The following is a 22,035-nucleotide window of genomic DNA, read 5'->3' as shown; positions in this document are numbered from 1 at the left end:
TATTACTATTACCAAAAGACATGAGAATCGTTGTGAGACGCCATACATCCTAAGACACGCATGATTTATACAAAGCCTCCATGCAGCCATGGAATTCAGGTTTCCAACATAAATTATTCTGCAATTCCATAACTTCTTTCCAGCAGTAATGGAAACTAATTGCTGCATTTTACTTCAGTGTTACTACATAACATCTACAGAACATGCAACAGAACACATTGCCCTATGCGCCATTATACACCTTTGGAAACTATAAGAAGTGAAAAAAAAAAAAAAAAAAAGTAATTTTTCCCCAATTCCTCCTTATATCTGCCTCAATCAAAAATCCCGTAATCACACCACACCAGAAAAATCAACACTAGACACTCGGACGCAGATGCACCTTGCTCAGATCTCCCACTTGCTTGGCTGCCTTGCCCCAAAAATCACACCGTTCAATGCTGAGATTGCCTTACTTTTAAAAGGTTTTTCCAATATCTAGATTCCTATCCAGATTACAGTTTGGTTTAACTGATAGCAGCATCTGTCTCTCCCAGCAGCAAGCCCAAGGGAAGCGGTAACTGCAAGTCACGTGCTTCACATACCCAAATTTCTCTTCGTTTCCTACCCTAATGGATCAAAAGCTTTAGACATGAAAAGCTTGTTAGCAATGCCCCGCTCACCAGCCAATTTTCAGAGAGTTCAGCATATGTCTAATCAAAAGATCATCCTTATAAATCAGACTTTCCTTTTTAATTGTAACATCTCACCAGGCCTTTGTAATAAATATTTTAAATTCATTAAACAAGTTTCATAAAAATATCACCTTGGGCCTTTTAAACACTTCAGAATTTAAAAGGTGAGCCTGGCTTGGAGCTAGAGCCTACTTGTGTTTTATGCTGGCATTTCTCCGTGTTGACATTCAAGGCTTCGCTGGGTGTAACGCTGCTTCATCGCTCCTGGCTGCCTGCCGCGAGGAGCTGATGCTGAACGGCAGCGATTACCATCTTTCTTCAAAGCAAAGATACAGAGACAATGGATTGTCCCTGGTTTCAAACCATCCCTAGGTAACTCGGACGACTGTTAACTGGTACCCAAACTAGGTATCTCGTGAAGGTTTTCAGATACCATCAACGTTGGAACAGGGCATCTCGACTGCGTCGGTGTTGCTGTAGATCGCGTGTTTGCAAGGCTGTACGTTGTTGTATGGGATCAGGGACAATAACGGCACAAGATAGCTCCTTCAAAGCCTTAGGACACACAAAACGTTCTCAAAAAGAAGGTCACCACTTGTAGATAAGTCTGACGATTTAATAACTCCTGGTCTAAAACTTGAGCATCACCAAGACCCTGTGTGTAAGGGAACAGAGCTCAGAAAGCAGAACGGCATAAAATGATCACCTCTAGCGCAAGGAGTTCCTGTAGACACCTTGGCCTGGAGCTATGACAGCTCTAACTGGAAAGACACACCTCAAATTTGGTGAGGAAGGGGGGAAACAGGACTCATCCCAGATTTTCTTCCTGCCTTCAGACAAAAACATTTGTTTTTAAGTGTTGTGGCTTTCTTTTCTAATAAAGTAGCTTAAAATGCAAGATCTCAAAATAAAGTCATCAAATTTACTTTATATCTCCCTATCATTTGTGAAGGGTGTGGACATTGGCAGATAGATATATATTAATATATCTTATCCATAAACTCTTGAACATTTTAAATCTTTACAATTTTTTTTTCAAGTGCTTTTAAATTATAATCCATTACACTAGCTATTCAGGCTCTTATACTTCTGGATTTTTGGAGTCTTGCTTATTCTGGAATATTATCATAAAATAAGCACATTTAAAGATAAACTTGATAACTGGTGTAAAATATTATCCTCAAAGTAACATAGTAAAAATGCTTATGTAAAAAACAACCTGGAGTGTTTCCCATAATCTTGTGATCAATCCCAGGTATATATATCCAGTTTAGAGCACACACGCGAGCTTCAAGACACACAGGCCAAATTTTGTGCTTCAGAATTACCAGAAATACCACATAGATTTTAATAATTTGAGAACAAAATGACCTGTTCAGGTGGGGCTTGGCAATTTTATTTCCTTAGGAAATAAGGAAAACGAAGGATCCATCTCTGCATTTTTTATAAACATCCAGAGCAACTGCTTTACTGTGCATGAGGTATCACTGAAAAAGCAATTGTTTTTCTATTTCACTGCCTTTTTAAGATAATAGCAGTATTCTCTCCACCTACAAGAAACAGCAGTTTGGGATTGGGGGGGCTCTCCTTTCCTCCCCACCATTCCATTTCCCACTCCAATTTTGGGAACCCATTTTCCTAAGATCTTATGAAGAAAGACTGAGCAAGCAAGCAGATGCAACAAGCTGTTCAATGTTCCTATTCGATTTCCATAAATACAGATCATGTATAAGCCAAAATGAAATCAATAAAAGAAAAACCCTCTACAGTAGGTTATCATTTTACCATTGAATTTATTTAGTTAAAATCAGAATGGGGTGGGGGGGAGAGGGAGGGAAATGTTTTATTATCCTAATAAGTATGGACATTCTGGATTCCTTGTCTCATTCATAAAAATTAAGTTTCCCAGACCATAACTGTTAGAAGCGACACCATATGCTCCCATGAGTTGGGATGTGAATAACTTTTCCCAAGAGTGGCGTAAGGAAGAGAACATGGACAGAAGATAACTGGTTACAGCTATCAACCTCACCACAGCCAGCATGGTTTAATATTTTTCCACATCAACATCCTTTTCAGCTTCAGCAGCACAGTAATCATGGCTTAGACCCTGAAACACTTCCAAAAAAAAAAAAAAACCAAAAAAAAACCACTTTATGAAAGCATACTGGCCTGTCCCTGAGGACTCTTTACTTGCAGCGTGCATATAATGCATCTCAACAGAAATATCCTCAACTAGAGGATTTAAGTCAAGGTCAGATATATTTCTTTAATACAAGGATACTGTGAGAAAATGACGAGCCATATAAGAAGATTTATTTAAGTATTCAGTACAAATGGTTTGCCTAACCTTTGCTGTTCTAACAGCTACTCCCTCAACATTATTTTTAAAAGCAATGTTTTAATTAAAACAACAAGTGTTTTACGCAGAGGGATTAGTATCCCTTATCTGCACTGTTTAGCTTTGTTTAGCTACTAGTTGAGCTTCATGCATCTCATTTATACATGTTTTAAATATTTGGAGACTCCTACGCCTACAAGCCCGGCAGTAAAATCCATCACAAAATTTGACATGAAAAGCAAGACATCCGAGGTACATGAAAGGAAGGCCATGGGTGAAAAAAATTTAATAAGTACATTTTATTTAAGCAAACGTTGGAGAAGCACTGGAGTAATTTTGCTGTTCCATCACTTTTTATATCCAGCAGCTTCATTTGTGCTGACAATCTTTTGCTAGTATTTTCAGATAGAAAAAATAACAGTCTTAGAAGAGAATGGATAGGTTCAGACAGATTTCTTCACATCCTTTTATCTTATCAGTAGCAGCGATGTTCATCCTACACCTACTGCATCGTAAACCGTACAGCGTAGCAGAGGGTGAAGCCTTCGCTCAACACTGGTGGCAGGGATGCACAGAAGCATCTGCTCTGTGCTCTTCACCAGACTCGGAGAAGGATTCTTCCTCTGGAAAGGCCTCAGCATGTAATTGACATATTTTATTTATTGCAAACGCTTCTGGCAGTCAGATAGTTTGCTTGTTTTTTTTAATTTGCTTTTTATTTATTGCTTGGTGTACCTGTGGCCTGGGGACTCAATAAGCAAGTTCCCCTGTAGTATTTAAATGGGATTTAGTAACAACATTTTTTCAATACAAGAAATTTACGTTGCCGCTTCTTGGGAGAAAGCCTTTGCACTAACCACCTTGTTAAATAAATTGAGAATATATTCCCTTTCCTGAGCCTCATAGATGCAACTGTAATTTTCCTTGCAAACTCGTCACTTCACGCACGCTATAAATTCCCAGCTGTCAGCCAACATGGTTGCACTTCCTGACAAAGACACAGGGTGGGGGAAGCAGCTAGAAGTGCTTAATAATTATAACAAGAAGATATGTCCTTAATATTCCCAACAGGCAATGATGTTGCCCAAGCAGCTGTTGTCAGAAAACTGACTCATGCTCCGAGAGCTCCCTCAGTCCAGCTGCAGCCGCTGACATGTCGTATATATTATTATGGCTTAACCAATGAATTGTCTTTAGAAATACAGAAATCAAATAGCATGCTTGAGTCACTTCGGTCAAGATGGGGATTTGCAGAGTACTCCATACCAAGATAGGTCTCCTCCTTCCATGGACACATGGTATGTGGGTTTGGTTTTTGAGGGTTTTTTTGGTTTGTTTTGTGTTGGTTTATTTTTTAGCAGAAAGGGAAAAAATTAAAAAAAATAAAATTCAAGCAAGACCAAAAATCCAATGCCAGCTTATTTAATATTCAACCAGCCTAGACCAGCTGTACGTACCTTATTTATTTTGGCAGGTTTACTACTGTCTGAAGAGATATTTATTTTTGCATTAAATATACATTCAAAAAAATAAAAGGTCTGGCAGGTGAGTTCTGATAAATTCTCCGTGAAACTATTTGTCTTAAGTAGTCGGCACATAACCACACACCGTGGATATTTCTCACCCATTCTCCCCCGGGGGATGTGAACTTTTTGACACCTCACCTCCAGTACGCAAGGAACAGAGGCGGCTGCTCTCTTTAGAGCGTGTCATTTCCCAGGGCCTGTGCAACAAATGTGCTGTTAGATTAAAGAGGGGGAAAAAAAAAAAAAGAGAAAAAAGAAATCTGTATTTTAAAGGATTCTTTTCTTTCAACAAGGTATGTAAAAATAGTTACAATGTACGTTAACTGAACTATAAAAGAACCTACCGTTTCATTTGCTTTTATAACCTTCTTCCACACATAATATCATATTATGCACTTTATAATGAAACCTGATTACACTGAAACTCCTAAGAGAGCTGGGTGGTGTTTTTTAAACAGGGCTCCCTCCCAACACGCACACACTTTTCCAAACAGCCTTGTCTTCCCTGGTTTCCCAAATCTAGCAGATGTTCAACAGTCTCATTATGAAAACCACATTAACTGGATCAGAGCTGGAGGAAAAGAATTTTTAACTAACGAAAACACTCTTGGGGTTGGGGTCTGGAATCTTGTTTCTTGGGTTTGGCGTGGGTGCGTTAAGGTTTTTTGTGGGGTTCTTTAAATTTTATTTTGAATTTAGGATGGGCCATAAAGTGCTGCATTTAATTCATTCGCACATCTATCTTATAACCACTTAGTTTCTTAAAAAAAACACCGAATCATACTATTAAATTAAGCCTTAATTGATTGACAAGAATCAGGCTACCTATTTTAGCAAACTGACCATCCAGTTCTCGGGAATGAATGTATCTCCCGTTCAGTATTAATACGCACCATGACAGCGCTGACACCTCAACAGCATGGAACGCGGTTTCCTCGCATTGTTTGCTGCCTGGAAAGTGAAGACTGGCAGATGTTCAGTCCTCCACTTGCCAGGAAAATTAGCACTTTCCCAACAGATACGCATACTGAGTGAAGCATCCTGTAGTCATTGACAAAATAGATCTCAGCATGGCGATGGACTGCTTGGAGACAGGAGCTCTTCAAACGCAATGTGTCAAGAAAGTACAGGCAAAGTTGTCATTTGCAGCCACGCAATTAAGACCTCAGAACTGCGTAATTACCACCACATCAGAACTAACACAATTTACCATCCACCCATAGCATCTTCACCGAGACAAGCTAATTTACAAAGCTTTACTCGTGTATTGGGTTTGTGCGGCAAGGTTTTGGTAGCAGGGGGGCTAGAGTGGTGGCTTCTGTGAGAAGCTGCCAGAAGCTTCCCCCATGCCTGACAGAGCCAACGCCAGCTGGCTCCAAGACGGACCCGCCGCTGGCCAAAGCTGAGCCCATCAGTGACAGTGGGAGCGCCTCTGGGATAATGCAGTTAAGAAGGGGGTAAAAAAAAAAATACTAAAGGGACACAAAACTGCAGCTGGAGTGAGAATATGTGAGAGGAAGAGCCCTGCAGCCCCCCAGGTCAGGGCAGGAGGGGCTCCAGGCACGGAGCAGAGATTCCCCTGCACCCCTGGGGCAGCCCATGGCGAGGCAGCTGTGCCCTGCACCCATGGAGGCTCCCGGGGAGCAGAGATCCCCCTGCACCCGGGGAGGAGCCCACGCCGGAGCAGGGGATGTGCCCGGAGGAGGCTGTGACCCCGGGGGAAGCCCGCGCTGGAGCAGGCTCCTGGCAGGAGCTGTGGCCCCGTGGGAGAGGAGCCCAGGCTGGAGCAGGGTTGCGGGCAGGGCTGGGGACCCCGCGGGGGACCCACGCTGGAGCAGGCTGCTCCTGAGGGGCTGCACCCGGGGGAGGGACCCACGCTGGGGCAGTTTGGGAAGAGCTGCAGCCATGGGAAGGACCCACGCTGGAGAAGTTCATGGAGGAAGGACCCAGGCTGGAGCAGGGGAGGAGTGTGAGGAGTCCTCCCTGAGGAGGAAGGAGCGGCAGGGACAGCGCGTGATGGACGGACCCCAACCCCATTCCCTGTCCCCCTGCGCTGCTCGGGGGGAGGAGGTGGAGAAATCGGGAGTGAAGTTGAGCCTGGGAAGAAGAGAAGAGCAGGGGGAAGGTGTTTTAAGATTCGGTTTTAAGTTTCTCATCACCTTACTCTGGTTTGATCGGTAATACTTTAAACTGATTTTCCCCAAATCAAGTCCATTGTGCCTGTGACAGTTATTGCTCAGTTATCTCCCTGTCCTTATCTCGATCCAGGAGCTCTTTTGTTACATTTTCTCTCCCCTGTCCAGCTGAGGAGGGCAGTGACGGAGTGGCTTTGGTGGGCACCTGGCATCCAGCCAGCGTCAGCCCACCACAACTAGTATAAATGCGTTTTATCATTTTGTATTTAATCCTAATCTCAGATTACAATGGTATGCATCAGTTTATTTGTATTAGTGATATCAATTTTATTTCTAATTCTTCAGTTTTTATATACTTATTTGTGTTGGGGTGAGAAAGATGCACAAGCAATTTTTCCAAACTTATTTGGATTATAAATTCAAAGTTTTCAAGAAATCAGTCTAAATTGTTAAATTTTTTCTTGCCTAATCCCTGTTAAACCATACAAGTGATTGCTACAGTAAGTCTCAAAGATACTAAACACCAAATTGCTATCCAGTGCTCTGCATTTTGCATGATTTCAGTTCTAAGACATGACAAATATAGATTTTTTTTTTCCCCCCACTTGTGAAAAAACACTTTTGAAATATAAAGAAAGGGAAAATTATCATTAAGTGCCAAATGCTGTAGTACCCACACCCATGAAGACAGCTACAAATCTGCAAATTCTGGACCTAAGATGGAAGGAAGAAAAATACTTACTTTTGACAAAATTATTTTATTCCCTGGTCTGTACATCTCATGCAGAGAGATGAAGCCTCCCATGCAGCCCGAGACAAATCCAGCTGGAGTTCATGTTCCTTTGAGGAAAATCCTTGTTTGCTGGGGTGACTGCTTGGGTACCAACTGGACCAACCAGTGACTATAGAGTGAGGGCAGTTTCCTGCTTTAATTTCTGTCTGTAGAAAATATTAACTAGAGTCATATTTAATTCCCCCAGAACAAACTACCCTGAAATCAGCTCAAGAAATCCAACAGTTCTTACAAGGGCTCCAAGTTTTCAGAGGAATAACTGACACCAGCAGTTTTCTACTTCCCTTATGCAGCATTGAAGAGGAAGAAAGAAACAAGCAAGAGGCATTTGGGAATATTTGACACATCTTTCTTTTAGAAGACCAATAACAAAAAATTGATTGCAAATTCCAAAGCCACCACAACCAGATATTGATATCCTCAGCACTGCTGAGATCTCTAAAACCTAAGGCGCTACTAGCTGTGCTCATTATTGGCACTGTTCTGACTGCTGTCCTCAGCCCCTGACATAGGGAAGGAAAAAAGAGCATTGGCCCACTTACACTAGCGTCACCAGGTTTTTGTCAACAGGGACTAAAACAGTTTTAAAATTGAATAGTTACAGAGTTTGTTTTGGACAAAGGGTAGAACATAGGGTTTGCATCCCACTATAAAATACAAGATTAGAGATGCAATCAGTACTTAGTGAAAGAACCTTCTGACATTTTTTGCTCTACACCCTTCCCCTTCATGGTTTCCAACACCATAGCGAGGACAGGAGCTTCTGCATGCTCAGAAGACAAGCTCATTTGATCAGGTGAGCCCAGATGGAAATAAGGCTCTTCCTGGGCAGTTACACCAGTACCAGTGACAACTACTGATGTGCAGCAGCCCTTCGGCATAGAAACTGTAGCTCCCTGCACTTCACACGCAGAGCTCAACCACTCAAGTCATTCAAGGAGTGTCTCTAAGTCCAAGTTCTCAGCAAAGGCTGTAGCCCCGCTGTCCTCCGAAAAGGCCATTTCAGCGATAACAACTGGGAACAGTTCATCTAACTACACAGAGACAGCATAAAAGGACAATTTGTTGCTGCCACCCTGATTTGGTATTTCAAATAATCCTGATAGGTAGTCTTATTAGTCACTATTTGATGTTATCTCCTATGATGCCACATGAAACCCACAATCACTTGAAACAGCATTTCCTTTTCTTGCTTTTCTGTTCATAATTGTCAGGTATGAAATACAGCTCGTCTTGGGCCAGTAAAGCATCAGTATAAGATTGCAGCTACATTCGTTTCTTCTATAAATAGCATTTCATAGGAGAGTGGGAGTGTTTGCAGTGGAATTTACACCACTTTAGCAATAAAATGAAAGTCATGTTTTGGAAACAGCATAAAAATGCATATTTAATGACAAAATCTTGTAAATCCTAGCCTAGAATAGTGTTGAAGTCATACTTTTCTTGCAAAAACATTGAAGAGTATATACTTTAACCAACTTAAAACAGGTCATGTGTTTGAATGATTGGGATTCGTGAAGTGGCTCAGAACACATTTAGGGCTCAGCATTTTAGGGCTTAAGTTAAAAATGCAAAGAAGTAAAAACTAAATGTGATCATTCAGTGGGTGCATCTGGTCACTGCTGGAGACCAACATTTGAGCAATGTTGTTCAGCAGACAGTTCAAGCGTAGGAGGCTGGTGAGTGTGGCGCTCTGTCTTTGAACACAAGCGGAGTTCAAAGGCAACCACTTGAAATTGTGATGGAGGAGGCCTAGCAGAATCTCCCTTGGGCAAAAGTCACTGCTCCTCACTGCTCTGAGGGCCCTGATCATCCCTGTTCATCATCAGCCCCTCCCATCAGTCCTGGGTCTCAGTGGGTTTGTTGACCCTCATCATCCCTGCTCATCATCAGCCTGTCCCATCAGATTTGGCCCTCAGTGGATTTTTGCCTCCGTTATCAGGTTAACAGTAAATATTTGTCACAAATTTGACCCTAATGATTTCTGCTCTAACACAAACAATTTCAAAGTTCTAGTAGGTGAAGGAAGGCACCCAAGAATAGAAGAAAGGGCTCATCAGGGTGAAGTGATACAAGTCAAAAAAAAAACCAAACAAAAGAGAGCAAAAATTCCCAAACACATCAACCTCTTCCTTATTTATCCATAGGAAAGGAATGAACTAGTTACTATCATGCCCTATTTAATACCTGTTTTCTGCCATCTTCTGGGAACAATAGAATAATAGGCAACTTTGTTTCCTCCTTTTTCTAACTAGTCAAAGAAACCCAAGGGAGGGGGAAGCTTAAAGGGAGAGGGAGGAGTATCACAAAGGTAAATAAGAAGTCTAGGAAATAAGGGGCAAGACAGGATGTAAAGCTTTGCTTCCAGAGAGCGTATTAAAACTTTGAATTTGCTGCCTTCATGTGAAAGCTGAAAGAATGTAATTTTCAAATTAGATTTTGAACACCAGTAAATCGCTGTTGTCTAGAAATATACTTTCACTTTGTGTATAAATTTTTTCCTAAGGAGAAAAAAAATCTGAAACCCAAGAAATTCCCACAGAGGTCACTTACAGCTCTTTTCTTCCAAAGAAGTAGAAAATTCAGCAGGAAAGCCTCAGTGAAGACACGCCAAAAAATGTGTCAAACATCCCAGGGTTTGACTCCAGGGGAGTACTAAGTGGTGGTGGGGATCCATGCAGGTGCAGCAGATAACTCTCTGCTGCTCATCTTCCTCACTTCATTTAAGAGAATCACGATGAGACAGACTCACAGCAGCTTCACAATCATTTCTGAACACTGGAGGCTGACCTGGCTCAAGAGGTCTGCTATAAATAACCTGTTTAGTTTAATAGAAGGGCTTCAGGAAAGAAACAAGGGAAAGGTGATCCCAAACAAGCCATTCCGCAAGCTTCCTCTGGGTTCTTAAAGTGCCAAAACCAGAAGGTGCTGAACATACATAAAATCCAAAGGACAACATGTATTTAGAAGGAAAAAAAAAAAAAACCAAACTTCTGTAAACAATGTAAGGGAAGACTGGCATTGAATCAGGAAACTCAGCCTGAAGCAGAGAAACCAGGAGCTGTCTCATGGAGCCCAATGAACCTGAAGGAATCAGAGATGCCTTCAGGAAGGCAACGTTAAAATAAAATATCCAAGCTATAAGTATGCCTTCCTCTGGCAGTGACCCGAGCTCCACAGTTAAGATAAGCAGGACAAGTGTCTAAAGGCTTTTTGACCACCACGCCCCCACACCAAGACACTGACCATGTTCCAGACAGACAGCAGTCGCCAGCACACAGAGGAGCAACAACCGCTATAAAATTTTCATGGCCAGCAGGCTCAGATGGACCCAGCGGCAACGTCAACACTTCCACGGATCAACAGAGTCCAGTACTAATGGGGGAATCAAATGGGAGAACCTGCCCAAAAAACATCAGCCCAGTGCTGCAACAATAAGTTCAAAAGGGTTGTAGGTCTAGCAAAGAGGATTATGTGTTTTGGCAAGATTAGTATTGCTCTTCTGTTACACACAGGAGGAAAAAAAAGAGTACAAGCAAGGTAACTTCTGACTCAATTAGCATTTGCTTTACACTTCCAATAATAATTCACCTTACATTTCAATAAGTATTTGAACTGTGCTTTAAAATATGCTATATTTTAATCAAGTAAGTGGAATTTTCAGCATGACCTTTCAGAAATAGCTAACAGCAGAGCCACACATCTTGAAGGAGTTGGGGGAAATCACTTATTTAAAACTAGTTAGACCAAAGGAACACAAGCCTCAACACCACAGCTCCAAAACCATTGAAAGCTCTTCCCAGAAGAAATTTATAAATTCATGAAAAAAAAAAATCATTTAGTATCATCACAAATACTAATGTGAGTTTTGTAAATTATTTACTTGGTCCTCATACTGCAGGGGACACGGGAAGGCTTGCAGCAACTAATACAACTAATACTTGACACACTAGTCAGTCTTTAATTTTTGTTTTATCAGCCTGCTCATGTGCTCTCAAATTTGCCGGCCCATACTCTTGGGCTCATTGAAAAGATGTGACGATCTTGTCTACATATAACGAAAGCTGTAAAACTTCAATCTCTTTTTAACAATACCATTTCCTGTATCCACTCCAAAGGTGACCCATAAAGAAGATCTGAAATTTAATTTTGGATCTTCCATGACAAAGAGCTGTTAGCTCATTATAGTTATTAGCAACAAGTAAATGCTGCAGCTAAATTCACATTTCAGTAAAATATTAGTGTCTTGTCATTCATTCCACTATAATATTTTCCATTTATCAATCTGTTTCATCTAAGTAATTTTCAGAGAGAGAATGTAATAACTCTCATCTCTTCAAGAAAGGCTTTGTCAATAACTAAAGCAGCAAAACTCTTCCCTGCTCTCTTGCTTGGGCCAAAATCAAAGGGAATGAATGGTCAAACCCCTTTCCCTCTTCTCCATCTCTGTGACACAGGAGGGAAGGGGCCACATGAGAGTTTCTGTGAAATCAGGAAAAGCTGAGAATGCACAGTTTTTCCATTATTTCCCTATTGAAAATCCCTTTCCCACCAAGGTATGAATTTAAGAGTTCAGAAGGACAGTTGACTGACTTCTCTTGAACTGACTAGCGCAAACCACCTTTTGCTTCTCTTACCATCATACAGGCTATGTCATGCAACCACCCAATTCAAGGCCCTCAGAGCAAGACGGAGAATTCAAAGACCTTTCCTTTTCATTATTATTTTGATAGTTTTCCTTGCTGGCTTGAAATGCTCTTTGATGCGTCACCATCTTCTTTCATTGCTGAATACGGTGGTTTTACAGATAAACAAGGTAAAAATTTCTTCTTCCATTTCTGTAAAGACTTACACAAGTGCTCTGCCACTTAAAACTGCAATGTTCCTACAGACCTGTGAACAACCACAGGATATTTTTCTTCATATCTGTAAGTACAGACATCTTCTCCTTCCTAGTCAGTCTTACTTCAAATAGACTGACAGATCCTAATTTGACGGTCTTATTAGGAAACTGCACATACAGACAAAAGTCACAGGTAGGAGGGAGGAAAAGGGAAAAAAAAAAAAGGGAAAATATTTCCCTTATGTCTTTATCACTCTTTCATGATTAAACATAATTGACAAACCTATCAGGCCTGAACAGTTACCATCTCCCTGGTTCAGAGGGAAAAAAAACCACCATTATAAAAGGCTACTTTGAACTAGGTATTAGGCCTACTGATATATCCTAGACTGGATACAGAAAGGAGCCTATTTCAGCATCTCTCAGGTCAGCAGCAAACATTACGATTATGTGCCTCCATACAATTGAGGCGCAGATGTAGGAAGAATATTGAGCTTTGGGGGATAATCAGATTTATTTTTTTCAATAAGTAGAGCATATTATTTTCAAGTGGTTAACTGAGAATAACTCTTGCAGAAGTACAATATAACAGTAATTATTCTGAAATCAATGGCACAAAAGGGTTCATTTTAAATCATATTATGATTGCTGGATTAAAGTAGTTATTATATAATCGGATAGCAATTACTCCACCTTAATAATTTCTGGGTTTCTAAGGGTGAAAGTGATAATACAAGCTACAGCAGGTGTCAAATTTTAGACTTTGTGAAATGAATATTCTAAAGGCTGGAAAGAAACAAACATATTAGCATATAAAAACCACAAGCGTAGAAAATAGCTAAAAATATAAAAATACTTCAACCCTCTTGCCTTGAGCAGACATTCAGAAGCAGTTCACTCATGACAAAGGACTTTCAATGCGTGGTTTAAATCACAAGGAAGCTAAGGCTTCTCATCATCCCTTCTCTAAATAAACTTAATGGTTTCTTGTATAATCAACTTCATTGTCTATGACTCGGCCACCTCTTTACCAGAGCAGCGAGACAAGTCTCTAACAGCTCACAGATTTACAGGACACTGTAGAGACATGCTCCATGTCTTCATCACACTTGTTTTTGCTCTAGTTCAAAGTTCTGCCAACTCATTTACTGCCAAGGCAGCCTCAACCATGTTGTTCTTCCTGGGTTTCTTGCTCCCTTATCTCATTTCTCTTTAATCCAAAACCCCTTTCTTATTTCTTTAAATACCAGGTGCCTACTGTTTTTGATCACATCTCATTCAGAAAGCAGCACTTTTCCAGATGCCACCAAAACCCCAGCTCAGAAGTTGGAAAGAATATAAACGAGAAACAGCCCTCTTAGCAACCTTCTCCAATTCCTCTCTTCTTTCTGTAATAGTTTTTACTTATTCCCAGCTCCTGAAACAAATCCATGCTAACATACAAAAGCAATGAGGTTTTTCACAGATTCAAGAGCCTGTCCATCAGGCCCTAGACACAGGAACCAAGGGTTTGTTTCTAGCATCCTTAGAGACAAGATCTTATCCATGCCTCAGTGGACACCATCAGTGCCTAACAGCTGTAGCAAGAAGGCAGAACTAAATATACAACTTCCTTATTGTTCTTTAAAATACAGTTCTCTCTGTGGAAGAATATATGAGTTTGTATTACAAACTAAATGGCAAGTTAAATTAAGTCCACCTAGTTTCTAAAGGACAAATATTTGAGATGTGCCATCAAATGCAGAGTCCATTTAGCAAGGTAAGTAGACACTGAGGTTCAATATATACTAAGGTAATTGGGCAAAGTTTAATACAGTTAAAGCAAGGAAAAAGGAACATCTCAAAAAAAAGATACCTATGCATTGATTGTAGATTCACTAGATGTAGTTCAACACACTAATTTGTGCACAATCCTATCAACATAGGGAAACATTGAGGAAAAGTAGACCTTGAAACACAATCAGGCAGTAATGTAAGCAGATGGATTTCTGTCACTGAATGTTTCTGTAAGACTGTTCTGTGAGGATTTGCAGTAACCAAGTTATTACAAGCGCTTCACAAAATCTAACCAGTTATGGAGTTTTGAAGTGAAAGCCATCAACATAGGAAAGATTAAAATCTAAAGAGAAACAACATTTGAGAACATTACAATCATAGAAATCAAAATGTGAAAGACGGCTGCCACAAAAAGTCATGGAGAGGGGGTGGGGGAAAAGTCTTCCATTTGGATTTTCTTCTTTGGAATGAATACTCCACAGCTCTTACAGAAGAAATCCAGTGACCTGGGTTAAGATGGCGTGGGACAGTCTCAAGAGAGCAAATATGTACACATGGCAAAACTGCTAGCCAGCTCTGAAAGAAGACTGCATAGTCGCAGCCTTCCTATTAACAGCATTTGCTCCTACCAGTGCCAAAATAGATTTTGTCCAGAGTAAGTCATCCTAACAACCCTGCAGACACAAGACTGCATGGTTTTAGCACAAGCCCTGCAGTTACTAGCCCATCCCACCAAATACTTGCTCTTCGAGCAGTAGCCACAGTTAAACTCCTGTTAACCAAGGACCGTTCTTTCTCTTACAGCATTCAGTAATCAGAGTGCACCCTTGCATATGAGCAAGCAGGGAAGAAAAATGTAATCCCCAAGTCTGTGATTAATTTATGATCTGCAGTGTGAGACTTGCTCATGCTAGCTTGCATAATTAGAAGAGCTGTTATTGGTCGTAAGGAGCTGGTTTTAGATTCTAGCAGCATCCCATGAGCCACAGCAGGACTGCACATTCTGCACTGAATCTCAGCCCCAAAGATATCACCGAGTACAACAGGCACAGGATAATCTCTGCTGTCTGTTACCATCATGGCAAAAACCACTGTGCTAAAAAAGGTTTCTCAGTGTGCTTTAAGCAGTGAGATACTAAACATTAAAGCAGACGTCAATGTTACAAACCATTAAGGTAGCATAAATAAGCCCCTTATTGTTGCAAGGGCGTATTAACCGTTCATCTCTCACCCAACATTTTTCAATCTCATCTTTCTGCCTACTTTCCATAAAGACAGCTTCTACATCTAACATAGGCTACCTAATTCCTCCTTAAACTAGCCTCACGTTGAATTTACACTTGCTGAAGCACTACAAGCATGACATATAGATCTCTTTGGAGATCTATAAAGTGCTATACAAAGCTGGGAAGTAAACTGTAAGGCTGTATTACAAATGATTTCCCTCAACCTAAACTGTTTGCATTATGTAGGTAAAACATCAGTATATACAACGGGACAAAGCAGAAAGACTTCCAGTCAAATAATATTCCTCCAACACCACCCCCAAAGAAAACCATCATAATACATATAGTTACTTGGAGAAATATGTTAAGACGGTATAGAAATATCCACTCCACTGAAACAGTTTCGCAGGGCGAGACAGTTTAGGAGGTCTACTCCAGGAAAACAGATTCCCAAAGATCAATGGCAGCAAGATGCATCAACTCTTTATTGCTGGCGATTTTTGAAACATTAAACAGAGAACCCTAAATGAATACTCATTTATTCTTCAGAAACTGAAAATACTGAATGCTCCTTCACTAGAAAGAGAAGCCAGTTATAAAAATAGTTAATACTGCAGTTCTTTAACCTCTTTATCCACCTTATTTAGAAACTCTGAGGAGTGCTGCTACGCCACTAACAAAAGTTACGATTTCCGTGTTAACAAAGATCTCACTGAACAATTGTGCTGACTCATCCGTCATGCCCTGCAATAAATGCCTGCGAGACGCAACGAGAAAAGTTATTATGAAAAGAAAGAAATGTCGGGTGACTCCCATCCATGAGCAATTTTAAAACCAAAAAACCCACAAGCTAGAGAAATTGGCAGCTGGCACTTTGGGTTGTCAGCTGCCAACGAACTGCATTGTTTTAATTGTTGGAAATGATTGATTATGCAGCTGAGCTACTGAGGTAGCTGAACAATTTCATGACAACACAAATAATGGCAGCGTCACTCATTCTCCTCCAGATACGTGGTCAGAAGGAGAGAACAGTACTGTTTTGCCGTACTAAATTACGGCATCTAGGAGAATAGCTACGATTATTTTCCCTCTCACTAAAGTTCAGTGTTTGTTGTTGCATCTATGTGGACACCTGTTGCCCGAAGCCTGCGTATCATCAGTTGGGAGTGCAAGGAAAAAAACATTTTATATAATATATACACACACACTCACACAAATTCTTTGTTCTTTTTGTCTCATACTTTTCCTCTCACCATAAGAATTCTGCAGAACATTCTAAACGCTTGAGAAAGTATTGATTAGGAAGGCAGGTCTTGCATCATCTTGAACCACATGCAAAGGAATGGTTCCTTATTATTAAAATAACAGGGGTGTATTCTGTTTCCCCCACAGAATTAACTTTGTTCACATAAACGAGAATTTGGAGGATCTGATAAGTAGTAGGAAAGCAAGCTGAACATCTTCATTTGATTATCTTTCGGTCTCTCAGGCATCTAAAGCATTGCCTATGACTGATTTTATTTCCTTTCCAGACAAGTCAACTGCAAGTTCAACAGGAGTAAGTACTAATCCAAGAATCCTGTCTTTTCAGGGGTTTGGGGGGGGGGGGTCCACCCCCCAGGGATTTTGTGGTTTGTGGTTTTTTCTACATCCTGGTGAGGTTCATCTCAGCAGCCCAGAGGCAAAAACCTAATGGGCTGTTATAAAGCACAACCTCCAGACTGTCAAATACAGAGAACAACAGGGGATGAGAGGGAAGAAGCTGGGGGGGAACACAAACAAACAAACAAAAAAAAAAAACCCAAAAAAGTAGTTGGCCACAGGCACTTATGCAAGTCCCAGTCCTAAAGCGTTGATTCTGGAGGATCTTCTGGTTCATCAACCAAACCTGACTCAGAGAGGCATACTGCTGGTTTGTTGTGGGTTTTTTTCCAGCTGCTACATTGTTTATAATTAGCAAGTTTTTCATGCATCAGAACAAGGGCCTGATCCTTCAGGCTGTACACACCAGCTGACATATCAGGAGAAGTCAGTCCGCTACAGGAAATACCTACGAACAATACTGCATGCCTGTCCAATTGCTTCCTCTTCAAAAAATACCTCAATTTATTAGAAAGGCTGCTAGGGCATATACAATTTTTGTGGTACCACCAGATGGTCCATTCCTACTTAAGCTAGTAACAGCAAACATTTCTTTAAACATCAGAGGGGACAAGTTTGGCACTGTGTTGTTCAGCCAGAAAAACTCCTCCAAGCTCAGCAGCCATGGACCAAGCTGAACTTCTGCTTTGAAGCCTACAAAGCTGTAAGGTTGGTCCACCAGGACCTACAGGTGGCCTTAAGTAGTCTTATTTGACCATTTTGGGGACCTAAAGAACAGAAATTGTACTGGGAAGGAGCCGATTCTTCTAGTTTGCATTACATATAAGGTGCCTGAAGGCTCCCAGTTGGGGAATAGGTGTAAAGATCGGCGCAGAAGAAAAATAAAAACAGTGCTCTTACTGTTATAGGATGTTTCTCATGAAGAAGGATCCAGCAAGAGACTGCTCTCCATCTTACTATATCCACACAGTTTTCTTCCACACTGCACATCCCGCCCATGTTTTTTCTTGTTTACCCTTCATTGCCCCACCACAATGCTGAATAACGATGGCACACTGCACTGCTCTGCCTTAGGCACTCACTCACAGGTAATACATTTTACTACCAAGCAAGTGACCCACTCCCCTTCAGGTGATTAAGGGCCAGAATCAGTCAACAGGACAGTAAATTTTAGGAGACTTCACTATAGCAGGATTTTGAGCTCAAAACCAGGATAAATACAGAGGCAGCTGAAACCATGAAAATAGACATCTGAAAGAGACCTTACAGCCCCCTGCCACGTCAACCAGTCACGTCCTCCTTCTCAAGGCCCCTTCGTACAATTCCATTCAACCCAGGAAAGGCAAGGTGTGGTGTGAAGACACCCCAAACCTCAAAGCAAAACTTGGAAGCCTCCTTCCTACAGAACTGCTTCCCAAAGCATAGCAGAAAGCAAACACTCAGCTCCCACCCTGACACCAATCCAGGGCACAGCCTGTGCTCACATGTAGACCCAGGAGGCTGCTGGATCTCATTGCACAGACATAGCTCCTGGGTGTGCACATGTACAGCCTCTGCAGCCAAACTGACCTTAGCAGCCCCGGGCAGATCATCTCTCCTACAGCAGCTGAAAGACAGTAACACCCCAGAGGGAGCAAATCCAGCCTCAACCTCCTATTCAGCAAAAGGTTCATTACAACTCAACCTCCTTACCTTGAAAGCAACGACTGGCTCATTCCCAGGACAGGCCAGCAGGACCACCCAAACCTTCTACAAGCTTCACCCCATGGACTCAACACCAACAACAAATAGCTGTGCTTTCTCTTTCACTACTTTCTCCCTTCCTTTTCTGATAAATCTTCTCCCCAAAGCACCCTCCCTTCCCAAGGTGCTCTGCTGGCAGCAGCTGTTTCTGCTTTGCAGCATGGCCACAGCTGAGAGAGATCCTGCAGATGGGTTTCCTCCAGCTGTAGCAACTTCCAGGCATGCACCTGCCAGCAGCCCTCTGCAAAGGGCAGAGAGCAAGCACCACCGCACCTCCCTCCTGACACTCTGCAGGGGGTATTTAAAAATAAATGGTTTGACTCTAGCTTGAAGAACAGTAAACAGTGCACTGCACGTCCCAAGGTTTTCTCAGGAGCCTAACTTCTATAAGCGCAGTTGAGGTTAGTAGAGGCTTATTACTTATTGGGTAGGTAAGTGTTACATCCCTATCATAAAACTGGAGAGCAGAGAGATAGAAATGTCTATTTTTTAGCCCTATTTTTCAGCGTTTCCTTTTGTCACACAGCTGGCCCAATCTTCATATTTTATCGCCTAAAGTCATTCACATAATGAACAAAGGGCACTTGGGAAATAGAAGAACTGAAAATAAGAAGCCATTTCTGAAAGTGCAGTTGTGTGTCATTTGCCAAAGGTCACAGAGTGCATCAGGAGAAAGAGAGCACAGGTCATCTCAGTTCCCAGCCCCCTGCTATAATGATTATACTGTACCTCATTGACGGGAAGTGATTTACCCAAAGAACATGGTTTACCCAAAGATCACGGTTTAACCCAAAATGCGGTTACATTTAGTGCCGTGTCTTTACCTAGAGTAATGGCATGCGTACCTAGTGATGGCAAGGTAAGGTGACCTCACCATCTTCCTCTAGCTGATTTCAACTGCATGACGTTTTTAGTAAGATCATTAGCATTTTTTAACTCTGCTATATACAATGTATATTTATACCTTCTTATAACGTAAATAGGATATTGACACAGTCCAGGAAATATTCAAATGCAGCAATGTTCAATATCTACAGATCAAAAACAATTTATTCCATTAAAGTTTCTATCTCAATAGAAGCTAAAACTCTTCTCAAGTGTTGGTGGTTCAATGGGGCCAAAGTATATTCCAGTCTTTCTTGATTTGACCAATTTTGGCACTTTCTTTCAATTCACACACCGCTTTTAAGAGCATAGTCAACCACAGCTCTGATTAGCAGAACCCTTCTGAAAATATTCACTAAAAGGATGTGACACATTATAATAAGCTGTGGGGTTTTCACATTCAGGTCAATAAAGAATATGATCATCACCAAAGAGTGACTTAGGGGGCTATTACTAAGATGAAGAACTTCAGCTGTAGAGCTCAGTTCTGCCTCAGCAATAAGGCTGAATGTTATGAAAAGAAACTATTGGCAGCTTTACCACCATAATTAATTTCTAAGAGTACCCTTCCTGGGAGAAGCATTGGTTGTGTTTTAACCTGATACTTCAGAGCTAATTCCCATTTTGTGAGTGCTGGACAGCTGCTGAAAGACCTGGATGGCTTTGGATAACCTGAACAGTGAAGGGAGCAACCACAGGGAATAAAATAACTCAATATGGCCTGAACTCTGACAGTGAAGGACAACCACGTGCTGCCTAAAGACAAAACAGACAAAACTGAAGACCGGCAAAGACCAAATTCTAGGCAGACATGAATAATACATGGGCTATTTTTAACAAATTCCCTGCCAGAATACTATATAACATGAAATCATGTAATCTGCTTTGTAAATACACCAGTAACAACTTGCATGTAGTTAGATATTCTGTTAAGTGCATCAGTAGGTAGACAGTAAGTAGGGATTTGATTTCTTTGTTCCAGTTTTGGTGAATGAGAAGGGCTATGAAATTCTCACAAAAAAGTTAGTGCATTTAAAATGTTTAGCACAAAGTCATGAAGGCACCAGCTTAGCTCTGGAAGCCACATAGCTGTGCACTGCAGCATTGTGCCCAAGCTAAATAACCAGGGCAAAAATAGTAATATACTTAGATAAATATAATTCATTACAGTATGTGTATATCTAAGCTCCAAAAACTGAAGCAAAACCCAGAGGCATACAGTTATAACTCATGCTGGTTTACACTTATATGGAATTTTTCCTTTTTTTCTCCATATAGCTTTACAGAATTTACTTGATTAACCAGAAGAGTCCATTTGGGAAATGAAGCCTTATAGCTGGTCCTTCACCTTTCCCCATCACCCACAGCGCTGTACCCAGCATCCCATCAGCGGGCACTTGCCATGTGCCCTCGAGATGACTGACATCAAGTCCAAAGAAATGCTGGAAAGCAGATACATGTGGCATTTAAAAAGAAAAGAGCACTTTTTTGGCAATTTTCATGTCACCAGACAACTTCTCTGTTTTCAGACTATTACAGAACTTCGGCTCATGGATTATGAACTAATGGATGGGAATGAATATCCAATTGCTTGCGGATGCCAGCGTCCAGGGAAAGGCACAGCACTGCAACACTCACTACCTGCATGTAGTTATTCCATTTAATAATTGTTTGATCACATACATCCAGTTCTCACCACTATCAGAGGAATATCTCGGTCCGCACAATGCTGGTTGGAAGTTTCACTGTATCAGTTTGTCTCGTTAAGATTGCCATGCAAGACACCCATTTGAATTTCAGAGAGCAGAAAGCTCTCTTACCCATGTCCTTGTTGACCTGATAGGAAAAAACAAAGACCATCCTAATGTAGGGTATTTATATACAGTGGATAATTCCTGTAAATTTATTTGGCAACAAAAGTATTAAGCTACTTTTAGAGCAAAATAGTAGATAAAATAATGATGAAAATGAACGACAATCATCGTCATCTCTTTCTTTTCTGCTTGCTTTATGATCCATATATTTTTTTATTCCTTTTTTTGGAAAGGTGATTGCCATTCCATTTACACTTTTTTATAATCTCTTTAGAACATCTCACAGCAGGTTTCTATTATGAGTGGAGTTCATTACATCAGTGTAATGTCTTTTCTTCTTGGTCTCTTCATTTGGCTGTTTGCTGATACACTACTAACAGCTACTTTATGTGCTGATAACTACAGCCTAAAAGAATCATGATCCTGTTTTTAGGTAAAGAAGGGCATTCATAAATCCTCTTCACAGAAATTAATGTAGGATTTGGAAGCCTCAGGATCAGAGCATGAAATACCATGGGAGACACCTTTCATTCCGCTAATATCGCAGGTATTTCTTTTCTGGTTAGCCCTGTGCCTCAATGGTGTCCCACAGGTTGTTTGTCAAGCAACTCTCATTAAAGACAAGCAATTAAAGACAAGGGGCTGCTACCACCCCACGGTCTAGACTCAAAGATACC

The sequence above is a fragment of the Pelecanus crispus genome, chromosome 9 (genome assembly GCF_030463565.1).
Source record: "Pelecanus crispus isolate bPelCri1 chromosome 9, bPelCri1.pri, whole genome shotgun sequence".
In the NCBI taxonomy this organism is placed as follows: domain Eukaryota; kingdom Metazoa; phylum Chordata; class Aves; order Pelecaniformes; family Pelecanidae; genus Pelecanus; species Pelecanus crispus.
This window is presented reverse-complemented; position numbering follows the sequence as displayed.